We start from the raw sequence: 13,353 nt of genomic DNA, 5'->3' as shown, positions 1-13,353 counted from the left end.
GTTTTTTCTATAGAAATTATTTATAAGCCATCCGTCCTTGATAATATCACTAATTTACGCATTTTTAGTGATGACCAACATATATTGTACTTCATGGAAAAAACATATGTTTTAAAGGATGCAGCGATCGATGAAGACGAGCAAGAAAGAACGTTGCAGGATGCAGCTAGCTCAAGCAAAGGAAATCTCATACCCAAAGGCGTGGTATCACTGGAAAAGTTATATAACCCGCATAACCGTTTCTGGGGACTCGTTAATGATAAAATACATAGTTCCAATATATCACATGAGAAGATCAATTTGGGAACAAGAAAATGATTTAAGTTTGTTAATCTTAGTACTTGTTGTACACCAGTGAAAAATATTTATCTTCTTGTTCAATCAGTACTGAGATGTATTCACATGGACATATGACAAACTTAAAACTTATGACACGTGAATTATCCAGCATGTGATTTTGATAAAAGAGGGGGCCAAGCTAGTTCAACAAAGGATATGTAAGGTACATCTGATGCTTGAGCCCCTCATTAAAAAAGAGTTAAGGAAATTGTTGGATGCTCAAATCATATACAAAGTGCGATACTCCACCTAGGTATCAAACTTGGTCCCGGTAAGAAAGAAGTTTGGGCAAATATACTTATGTATTGATTTCCAAAATATAAACCGTGCCTCGAACAAAGATAAATACCCCGTGTCGTATATGGAGCATATACTACAAACAATATCAGGGTTAGAAATTTTTTATCTATTGGATGGATATTCAGGATACAACCAAGTTCTAGTCTCAGAGCCGGACATACTTAAAATGACTTTCCACACAAACTAGGGCACGTTCACATTTAAGCGAATTCCATTTGGGTTTATTAATGTTGGTGCTACATTCCAACATGCCATATACATTAAATTCAGGGGATTTATTGGACATAGCGTAGTGTTTTATCTTGATGGTGTTACTTTCTTTTCCAAACAGATATTCGAGTACATACGCCACTTGAAGAAAATTTTTGAGCGATGTCGCAAGTACAAGATACTTTTTAATCCCAATAAGAGTATCTTTCCAGTGTCTAAGGGTAACCTCCTGGGACACATCATCACTAAGAGTGGGATTAAAGTATACCCAGAGAGTGTCAAATAAATTACACAAATTTCCTTCCTAGTGAACAAAACGCTATGCAATCCTTTATGGGGAAAATCAGTTTCCTCCACAAGTTCATTTCCGATTACGCTAAGATTGTTAAAGCAATAGAGGAGATGATAAAGAAGTATGCAATATATAGATGGAAAAAAAGGGAAAAGGACACATTTCCCCGTATCAAATAAGCTATCGCAGAAGCACCTACATTATACAACCCAGACTTCAACAAAGATTTTTTTCTCTACACCTTTTCTTCTAACACTTCTCTTGTTGTTGTGCTCATGAAAAAGGATGATTAGAATAACGAGTGACCTATATATTTTATGTGTGCTATTCTTTAAGGACCTAAAATCAATTATCCCGCCATTGATAAGCATGATTATGCAATATACAAGGCGGTGAAGCACATTCGGCCATATCTCTTGAAAAATCATTGTATTATCTTTGTTCCCCACCTAGTAGTGAGATCATTGTTTTTCCAACAAGAGTTGGGTGAGAGAAGAGAAAACTGGATGCCTGGTCTACAAGAATATGACTTAGAATTCCATCCAGTTCACATAATCAAGGGCTACAATTTATGTCGACTAGTAGTAGAAGCAGTGGACACAAAGGAAGAAGAAGATCTCTCAGGATGGGAACAAGAAATTGAAATGTAAAATTTTGAGCGAGCCTCCACCACTACTATCATGAAATATTGGTACACAGATGTGCACCAATACCTTAAGCACGACAAAATTCCCTCCCATCTATCCTCAAAACAAAATAGGACACTCAGACTCAAAGCATTATCTTACCATCTGATGCATGGGGTGCTTTTTAGAAAGCACCATAATGGAGTATTGCTAAGGTACATTAGAAGCACATGATTCAAAGAAAGTACTGTGTGATCTCCACGACAGACTAGCCAAGGGACATTTTATGGGTAACACAACAACACATAAAGTCACGTGGGCCGACTTTTACTGGCCAACATTATTAAGGGATGCTCATGCTTACACCAGCAAATGTTTGGTTTATTAGAGGTGTCCCGATATAAACAATAATTTAGCCACCCCATTGCAGCCTATTGCAGTGGAAGACCATTTTCAACAGTGGGGCTTGGATATTTTTGGAGAAATATTTCCGCATTCATCGAAGCAACAACACTATATTCCCACTGCCACAGATTATTTCACGCGGTGGACAAAAGTAGTTCCAATCAAACAGGTAAATGATTAGTAAGTCATCAATTTCCTTCAGTAGAACATCATTTCCAGGTTCGAAATTTCTACTTCACTTGTTTTTTATAATGAAACACATTTTTAATCGCTAAGACTTTATGATTTTGCATTAGAAAATGGTATTGTATTGAAACATTCAACTAATTACTATCCACAGGGAAATGGTCTTGCTGAATCCACAAATAAGAACCTCATCCATATCATAAAAAACCACATTCTTTAAGCAGTAAAGCTGCCACTCCGCTTTGGTAAATGCTTTATGGGTTGACCGAGTCATGGAAAATACCTCTCTGTACAGCAAGGATAATTTTAGGGAAGGGCGAAATTAAGGGGTTTTAAATTTTTAGTGGGCGAATATTTTGTATCATAGTACATTTTTACAAATCACCTCAAATAGCCCACCTTATTTTAAGGGAGAGGGTAAAAAAGGTAAATTTAGCCCTTGAAATTAGGACTTACAACTTTCCATTCGCCCATTTTCAAGAATAGGTTTTATTTAAGTGAATCCTATGAGCCAAATACCATATTTATAAAAGAGGTATGGTAAATTAATAAAAATATAAATAAATGAGAGGTATGGTAAATAAATAAAACATTTTTTATATTTACTCCATAAGTCACCTTATATACATGTAAGGGTGTAAACAAATAAAAATATAAGTAAAGTGGAGGTATGGTAAATAAATAAAACGTCTTTTTATACTTACTCAAAATGTAGGGTAAATAAATAAAAATATAAATAAACTATACGTATCGTAAATAAATAAAACCTCTTTTTATATTTAGTCCATAACCCTCGTTCTATTTATGAAGGCTCAGAGGTTTTATTTAAGTGAATCCTATGGGCCAAATACCATATTTGTAAAAGAGGTATGGTAAATTAATAAAAATATAAATAAACGAGAGGTATGGTAAACAAATAAAACATTTTTTTATATTTACTCCATAAGTCACCTTATATTTACGAACACTCAAAAAATGGGTTATATTTAGGTGAAACCTATGGCCAAAATACTATGGGACAAATACCATGGACTAGATTGTTATTAATACCATGCAAAAAACCATTATTAACCATAATATTATAATTAATAAAAATAAAAAAGGCACATGGTATTGACCCATGGTATTCACCAAAATGGCACATGGTATTGACCCATGGTATTCACCTGGAATGTAGCCTATTTAAATGGGGGAATTAAACCAGCATTTAGCCTATGCTAAGATTCACTAGGACTTTACAAAGTTTTATTATTTAGTGAAAGACTCGCCAATATCTTACAAGATTTTATAATTGAGTAAAATATTCGCCATGCCTGGTGAGAGATTCGCCAAAAAATTATATATACATATTATATTATTGATAAAATCGCCTTCCATTTTTCCTATATACCATGGAGATTCGCCCATTTATTATATTTATAAATTTAGGGGGGGTTCTTAAAATTTTCCCTGCTGTACACCTCCTCTTACTTCTTGGTATATGAAAAAGAAGCCATCCTTCCACTCAACATCTACTTGCATGCTCTCAAAATTTTGCAAGAGTCCCAAGGTAAGCCATGCTTATTAGTGCAGTGTGGGATGGACATCCTTCACAAATTACAGGAAGAAAGGTTGAAAGCAAAAGAAATATTTTCACTTCATTAGAACCGTATCAAGAGGTGGCTCAACAAGAAGTCCACAGGGAAGAACAACTTCAATGTGGGTGACTTAGTCTTGAAGTGGGATAAATACCATGAGGAAAAAGGAAAACACACTAAGTTTCAACCCCTGTGGATTGGGCCATTGACTGTCCACGAAAATCTTGCCAACACACTTATCAGCTTCAATCACTTGACGAGATGATTGACTCTCTCCCTATCAATGGCCAAGACTTAAAAAATTATTTTCAATGAGGATCTGGGGGTGTGCCCTACACTGTGCACATAGTTTTTTCTTTCTTGTGTGTTTGAATTTTTCTTTGTTTTCGTTATGTGAATAAGTGTTGTGCATGAACATGTTGTGGCTTCTTAATATGTGAGTGGCCGAACTCTAAAGAGTCTTGTGGCACTTCAACATTTGGCTAACCTCCTATCCATTTTCCCTGTGTTGGTTATATCTTTTGGTCGATGAAGTTTCGAAGGAAAATATGATTTGTCCGTAAGGAGAGTTTTGATCTAGCCATGACCCTATGTCTATTCAGGAAACGTTATGCCTGTGATCGATTTTGTGTTTCGGTATTTTCATGCTTATCCAATCAGTAGAAGAGGAGAAGAGGAAAATATAAATGAGAAAAACTAAATCAGAGGTCTCTATATACTTCTCTGAAGGAACGACCTGTCCTGCTCTCAATAAGTCAGGATCCCTCTTCCACCCAAAATGAATAAGTGTCGATGCACAATCCTATTTAAAATAAATAAATAAAGGTGAAAGAAGAGAAAAGATTCCTGTGTAGAGAGGTGAAGCAAGAAAATCCACTAGGGTACTGTCCAGGCTCACTGGCAGCGGATAAATGTTTGTGTTCTTGCATGACTCCGTCGAGGTAATGTCTAGGCCTTCTAGCAGCAGAGAAACACTAGAGATGAAAAATTATACTCTGAAAATCTTAAACTCGCGAGCTACACTACCCTTCCCAACTCGAAACATTGTGATATTGATGAATATTATGTTGTGTTTGACTGATAAGGCATAATGGGGACTATGTCTATTCGTGGGGTAAGTGGGGAGACCAAAGTAATCTGCACGATGAAGCAATACTCCCTGAAGAACCAAGGCCCTGCACATAAGAAGTTAACCGAGGCAGAGAAGCTGGAATTCTACTAGTGTGTCGCCAAGTGTTGTAGCTGCTACAAAACCCTTCAAAATTTTGGTGTTTACTCAATTTAGGAGCCTTCCTTGGTCTTGTACATTTTTTTTGCAAACACCAATGCTTATTTCATGAACTTTCTTGAAGTATTTTACTCCCTTTGCAACTTGGGTAAATTGTTGTCGTTTGACGTGAGTTGCTATCGTGCAAAGTGTAGAAGCCTGTTCTGATGGTTTTAAGGGTCCATCTTTGTGTATATGAGTTTTTATAACTATGTAAAAATCTGCCACACTCATTCACAAAGTTTTAGGCACTGTCGCAGAAGTGTCGTCACGGTCGTCCCATAGTCTATCTTAAGTGTCACACTTGTCGTAATTGGTCATAAAGTTGTCACACATAGGGAAATGAATTGTTCATGGGTCATGGGTGATCTTTGTTGTTGTGTCATCAAGTATTCTAAGTGTGATATCATAGTCAAAGTATTATAATTGTTCACATCAGTCTAATAGGTCTTACACTTAGCCATTTCTGAAGAGGCTTCCTGACTAAGAAACTTGGCTTCACCCAACCACCATGAACTATGCACTACGTAGTTTCAGTACTCTAGTTGTGACCTTGTGCCTTAGAAATGTGTAATGTGCAGTTCCTTCCTCCTAGGATTATTGTACTACGCATTTTTTGTGCTCAATCTTCAACCTTGACCTTCAAAATTATGCAATCCTTACTCCCAGCCTGGCCTTCACTGCAAACTACACAGTCACAAGCCCCAAACTCATTCCACGAAGCTCTGAAATGTGTAGTTATGTAGCCAAACAACCTCTCTTCTCTCCTATAAGTGTGCAGTATGTCATTTCAGCTCCCATTCCCTTAGCTTGTCCCACTAGCTCTCAGAACTGCGTAATTGTTTTCCCTCGGTCCTGCCTGAATTGTGCACTGCACAGTCTTAGAGCTCAAGCCTCACCCCTGGCTTCTTGAAATGCACATCTACATAGTCATTGAGCCCTCTCTCCTGGCCTGTCACCTGGTTTCAACTTAGTTAATGGGTCAAAATGAAAAACCTTAGACTAGGGGGTTTTCAGATTGATGTCATCTTGTCATGAGTGAATTTTAGATGCATGTATTTTATCATACCATGGAAAGATGATGAAGAAGAAGATGAAGGATGGAAGCGTTCTTGAAGACACACTTATTGTTGAATACACAAGCCAATCAATGAAGAAAAGGAAAAGGGACATCAATTTGTGATCACAACTCAAGACTTGAGATCATTGAAGATTCCTTATCACCAAGCCATATGGAGGTGAAAGGAAGAAGCAGACGCTCAACACTCAGCAGTATCGGTGGATTGAAATTGCCACATCATCATACAGTCCATGTCAGTAGTGTCATGTCATATCATGTCATGAGTGGTCACATGCCACACCTTGTGGCCAATGATGTAACATATGTTTCATAAATGTATTGTAAAGTGAAATTCCAAAGGACATGTGTGGAATACAAAGAGTCATGTAAAGTTGAAAATTCATAGGAAATCAAACAGTCATGAGAGTAGTCAAAGAGTCATAAGGAAGGGGAAGCATCACCCCTTGGTTATACATACTCCCTCATTTTATGAGCAAAGGACTTTTCACCTTGGCTCCTCCCACAAAGCATTAGAGAGATAAGTTAGTTATTTTGGGGAGCAAGGAGTCACTCCAACGCTCCACTACTGGAGCTAGTTATGTTCATTGTAAACATGTGTCTTGGAGATTTTACTTAATAATAGAAGCCTTCAAGGCCAACATGTTCTTCATGCATGGATTATGAATGTTGGTAAGACTATTCTACGATTGTTTGTACTTCATGTTTTCTTTCACATGCACTAATATAGTTGAACTATTTTAGTTTTTTTAGTACTTATTGAGAATGTGCTATAATGGTTCTTATTGAGGATATTAGAAATATATTTTTCATTTGTTGGTTGTAATGACCGTCACATCCTCTATGGACTATTCCACTGGATGTTAGACAAATCCTTCCGATTCATGTGTGTCTCTCCTTGGGTGGTACTACTACCTCTCTCTTAGAGGCTCACTTTATTCCCTTCTCTATAGTAGAAGAACTTTGACACATTTACAACTGAAAACTCATGAGACACATCTTCTTGCTTTTTAAAGGGACCATTGCATCCCTCTCTCTTGCTGATAGTTAAAGCCAAGGCATATATTTTAGATAATCAACAATTGGTCCTTTATACTAGATGGGACTCCTACACCAAACGGTGTGAGGTCTAATTGGGATGTCATATAAGGGAGATCCCCTAAAGTTTGGTGGGTCTAGCATCGTTAACACTCCCCTATGCAGTTCTGAGTTGGGAATGAGCTCCCTGATGTGATTCCAAGGTTGAGATGTGCTCCCTTGTGTGTTTGGATATCCTATTGCTCAATATGGGGTTGTAGATGTATAGCTCCCCCATGAGATTCCTAGTCGAGATGTGCTCCTCGATGTGGTTCCAGGTTGAGATATTCTCCTTGATGATATGCTCTCTGATGATGATGAGGGTCGTAGAATTGACTCATCGCTGATGTGATTCTGGGTGGTAGCGGTGGCTCCCCGATGAATAGAGGGTTGCAAAATAAACTCCCCTCTAATAAAATATTCTTCTTCTTTTATATTCGATACTTTTCAGCATATGAGTAGGGACAATCAAGAGAAAAACATGAATAAGAAAGAGATGAGTAGTGGCAACATTTGATGATTAGATACATGAGATTAAATATAACTTGATTACAGGATGATACGATTGTAGACAAACATATATTGGTAGGTGGAATTCTTCCTATTTGAGAGGAAGTGTTAAATTATGTAACTAGGATCAATTTGATAGAGATGATGATTGCATTCTATTCCTCTTTTCGAAACGACTCGAATCGATGTAAATATCATCTCATTCAGACAAGTAGAAGTTGGATTTTGAATTTATGTACCCACATGTTCATATTTGGTCAGGCAGCCTCAACATCGAATGGATACCCATTAAGGCCTACAAATACAAGTGATCTCAACCTCATTTGGACACCATCATAAGACATTCTTCTATTCTCTTTCTTGGTCTAGGCTCACACAGGTTTGAGGCAAGTTCATGGAGGAATGGGTTCGCTCTAAGCTGAAATTGCAGGGTCTGAAGCTAGCATCTCAGTTTGAGTGTTTTGGGCCTTAGTCGCTGGCACAACATAGGAAGAAGTCGATTGCAGTCGCTTGCATAGAAGATCATCCATGTGACTGGAGCCTTCCATTCACACATACAACACTCATTCATTTGACTGGGATTTAGGGTTTTAGAATCTTAGTGCTCACTTTCCACAGTCCAGATTCAACCTGATTTTCTCGCATGTCAGGCTTCAAGGAGCAAATGGGCTGCTACAGTTGCAAAAATGACTCCTCCTTCGTGTGACTAGGACCTAGAATTTGAAATTTCAGTCTACTGAATTTTTCGCTCATTAACCACAGAGTTTGACAGTTCACCACAAACAATGGTAATTCATTACAAGTTTCTGAATGAGAGTTTTAAGTATAAACATGTTTGGGTTAATTTCATAGATATTAGTTAGCTGATTTTTGTTGTATAGTTGTATGGATGAAGATATGGATCATTGTACTCTCTATTTACTGAACATTTTATGAAAATCTAATAAGAAGAATAATTTGAAAGAGTTTTACCCCTTGTGGGGTTTTTCCCTATTTTCCAACCAATCATGATGTTTCTATGTGTGAATGCTTTTCTTCTATTATTCCTTTATGTTTCACTACATTGATGATGATATTGTTATTTATATAGTCACATATGTTGTTGAATAATGAAGTAAATATGAATAATGTTATGATGTCATGGGGTGAAATTGATAAGGAAATGTTAAAAATACAATTATCAAAGCAAAGAACAATATAACCCCAAGAAAAATTAACATGTATGCCACAATATTGCCAATATTAGGGTTGTTGCTAGAAATTAACTAGTGGAGCAATAAAATACACAAAATGTTTTAGAAACACATACATAAATGCATCAAACAAGAGGGGAACATATATACATGGTTCACTGAATTTGGTCTACATCCACAGAGAAACAACCAATCCTTCCTTTTATATTATCTAGCAAAATGAAGAGAAACAACCTACACCAGATCCATTGTAATTTCCTCTTCAATCTCACACAATCTTCTTTATTTATCTTGCTCAGAATAATAATCCATAGTCGCAATACAATTCCCTCATATAAACCGAGGGAGTGCCTTCTATGGAAAGAAACCCTAAATTAACATAAATTCTACTGTTAGATCATCCACCTAATGAATGACCCATATTGAATACGAAATTACAATATTTTACAAGGAAAATTTTAATCTATTTTTAGCTTCGAGGGCACTTCCCTCGAACCCCTGCCAGAGGGGGCTCATAAAAGTCATTGTCGCCACCTTGACAATGATTAAACTAGTGACCTTGCTGCCTCGTTAGGAACAGGGATCCAATTTTGATGAAACAAAAAACATCTGAACAATCAGGAAGATAATCAAGTTCCACACGCAACAAATTTCTCCTCCTCTCCAACTTCACCAACAATGCAATAAACAAATGAATTGGACTTTAGAGGGAAAACAATTTATAAAGGAAAAATCATCATTTTTTCGTTGCCCATTACAGACTCATACTAGCACCATTTGATGAATTTTTAATACTGTTGAAAATCTCATTTCAATCTCTATAATGGGTATGTATTAGTTTTATTTATTTGATACTTCATCCAGAAGCCATTTTTTCCATGAAGTGTCAAGTCTCATCCTGTTAAAATCAAATTTCTTCATATTTGTCGCTCCTACTCTGACACCACCTATTATTTGCGCTGTTGACTTATGTTTCAATTTTTGTCATGATTAACCACTATTTTTGTCATGTTTTCAAGGTCTCCTTTTGGCCCATTCCTTGTGGCCTTTTTCATATTAGTAACATCACCTCGTTAATTGCATTTTATTATTATTTAGTTGATATCGTGTTAGGGACCCCGATAATTTGATAGGTGGATCAACCCATCCGTCTCTTGCATTTTACACCTATTGAGTGTTAGAGCCTACTTAACATGGGAAATCTAACACCCTTAACACTTTGCATTTTGGTGCTCATGTTGTTCGATCATGTTCACTTCAGGAGTCCAATTTATTTTCATAATAAGAGCCAACATCATTTTCATTTCTCATTTTTATGATCATAACCCATGTCCCCCTGGAATCCCCCCTTTTTACATAACCTCTTGGTTTATCCCAAGAGGGCCTTGTACCACTTGTACTTGGTTCCATCAACGGCAACACCATTGAGTCACCTTTGTTCAAAACATTATAGATGAGTCACCATTACATCCCATGGAGTTTGTTAAGAAGCACATTGAGTCCTATTTTAATATGTAAGCACCTCTGTGTGTTGTAATTATCATGCATTGCTGAGACTTAACCTCCAGATATCCTGATCTGTATTTGGAAATATTTTGTTTGAGTAATTGACCATCCCCTTTGGAACTTTTTAAGTTATTTCTAGGTCAAATTTGCATCATATGCTCTAACAAGGGAAGTCATAACCCCACCCATTGGACCACTTTCTTTCCCACCCTTGGTGTTAGTCTCCCTCAATCACATTACTATATTCCTCATTCATTTGTCAAGGACTCATCATTGCCTTAGCTTTTGTGAGCCCTCCCTTGATGAGCTCAACACATTTATTCTAGGAGAGTGGATTAGAGGATGGTGTACCATGGATCCAATGCCTTCATTACCGAGTGCCTCGAATCAAGCAAATGGAACCATTATTACCCGTTGACTTAGTTTTTTCTTGCATGGTCAACTCCAACTCATTATCACACGATCAAGAATCATACACTTGATAGTCTAGGGCTTCGACAGATTGTACCAACATTCACCGAGCATGTATGAGATGTTCCCAGACCTTAGGAGGGGGTTTCCCTTCACGTAGTCCCCTGAATTCTCGAACGTTAACAGTTCATGATCTAGCCTTAGATGCATTTTTATATATTTAACTGGTTCGGTTTCCACCAATTAGAGAGCTCATTGCGTGAGGACCCCTTTAGTTGGATCATTTAGATATTCGTAGTACTTTCTTGTTCAACAGGGCTTCTATGGTTGAGATCCCCCCCTCTCATCAACTTGGGCGCATTTGGTCCTACATACTCAATTCAAAAACATTCATTAGATAAGAACTAGCCTTTTTTTTCCAAGAACATGCATATGGGACTCTTTATACCATTGCATCCTTTTCTAGCCCATTGATGCTAGCACATTCTCCACTATGTATTCTTTTTCTCAGACCCACATTTTTGGGTACGTCATTATTCTTTGTACTCAATTATCTTGGCGGGTATGGGTATACCTCCCCTACCTCATCAAGAACATGTACACATGACCTGAAGACTCTTCTTTGACAAGTAGGTCTTGCCTCCTCCTCACACAGCTCTTGCCTTTGCTGAAATGGCTTTATTCATCTCCATGACCTCCTCTTGTATATCATGAAAGGAAACTACAATGTATTTCAGTCATATGATGTGATCCTAACACTCATACATTGGGGGACAATATGTTATCACCAGAAAAAATAACGCCTGGCCATACTTTACTAGGTTGTTCGAGATACACCATATGGTATGGGTTTTACACATTAAAACCCACTTTCACCTTAGGAAGTAATTTAGTGAACCATTTTTCCTAAATTGTTTCCATTTAATTATTTACCCATATGAGAATAACCCATAAATTTATTTAATTTCACATTATTCTCACATATTTACCCACATGAAAATAACCCAGAAATTCATTTAATTTCATGTTGCTTTCATATTTACCCATTTATTATGAAAAGAAATAAAAATATTTTCACCCACTTTTATAATTTCCATAAGAATAATTAAATAAATTATTATTTGTTTATTTATTATTCCTTAATCATTTCACTTTTCTCCTAGGAAATAATTATTTCTAACTCATTTAACCATATCACCCAAAAATAATTAATAAAATCATTTTTATTTATTAATTTCTTCACCCACTTTTCTTAATTAATTCAATTAGTCATTATTTTTTCAGTTATTTAAATAAATAAAGATTGTTGACCATCTCATTAATCTTTTCCTCTCCCGAAAATAATAAAATACTCATAATGGTTAGATCTAGATCTCGTTTACCAAATACTTTATTATTTGACCATATCAAAGACTAATATAGCATTTTATTATATATAGAGAGGTTTTTTCTCCACCATTTATCCCATGACCAATTATCATCGTGGAAACTTTGATCCTAATACATTCGAGCTCTCCACATTAGTTCATATTTATTGTTTTCCCACTTGCATACTAAGAGAAAGGAAATCCATTACAGTAGAAAACCAAGGAGCAAGGAAGAACCCTCCAATGGAGGAGGATGTACCAACCCAAGTCAATATATTATATTCCATAGGTGTATCCATTTCCATTTGATTTATAATAAAAAGCATTGATTTTATTTGGGTATATGGTTATTATTATTGTCTTTCTTATTTTCATATTTTTTTTTTCTATATTTAATGCTCTATTAAACTATTATAGATCTATTAATAAGGAATAAACATAATTTTAGCCTAGGGTTTGTATAAATTTCATTGTTGCTAGATTATCTTGGTCACCAGTAGAAGAAAGGAGATTCTTCTTAGTTGCTTGCACAATCTTTGCTAACATATTTCATACTACTTAGCGATAAATTGCTATTTAGTTTTTTTTTTTTTTTTTTAACTCTTTAATATTGTCTTCAAGTTTTGATTTTATTCAAACTCTCCTTGGGTTAATGGTTTTTGTTTTTCCATTTCCTATAATCTAGCCTTCATTTTTATAATTGAGTCTTGAACCCTAATATTCCATTCTCTACCTCTTTTCCTATAAATTTAAATTTGTTATCTAATTTCTAAGTCTATTTGATTTTCTAATTCTCTTTCTTCACATATTTTTTCTAATGATTTTATATAATCAAAAATATTATCTAGGGCGACTTTGTTGGGTCTCCCCTTGCCAGGTTGAGGTTTTGGTATATGTGGTGAAGTGTTCAAAGTTGAAAGAAGAGAATAAACAAGAAGAGTAATTGTGCACTTAATTTATGAGCCACTAAGTATAACCCTAGACTCATTCACAACCAAATATTTAAAAT

The sequence above is a fragment of the Pinus tabuliformis genome, chromosome 7, assembly GCF_031772625.1.
Source record: "Pinus tabuliformis cultivar Carrire ecotype Pingquan chromosome 7, CPIR1, whole genome shotgun sequence".
Taxonomy (NCBI): Eukaryota; Viridiplantae; Streptophyta; class Pinopsida; order Pinales; family Pinaceae; genus Pinus; species Pinus tabuliformis.
This window is presented reverse-complemented; position numbering follows the sequence as displayed.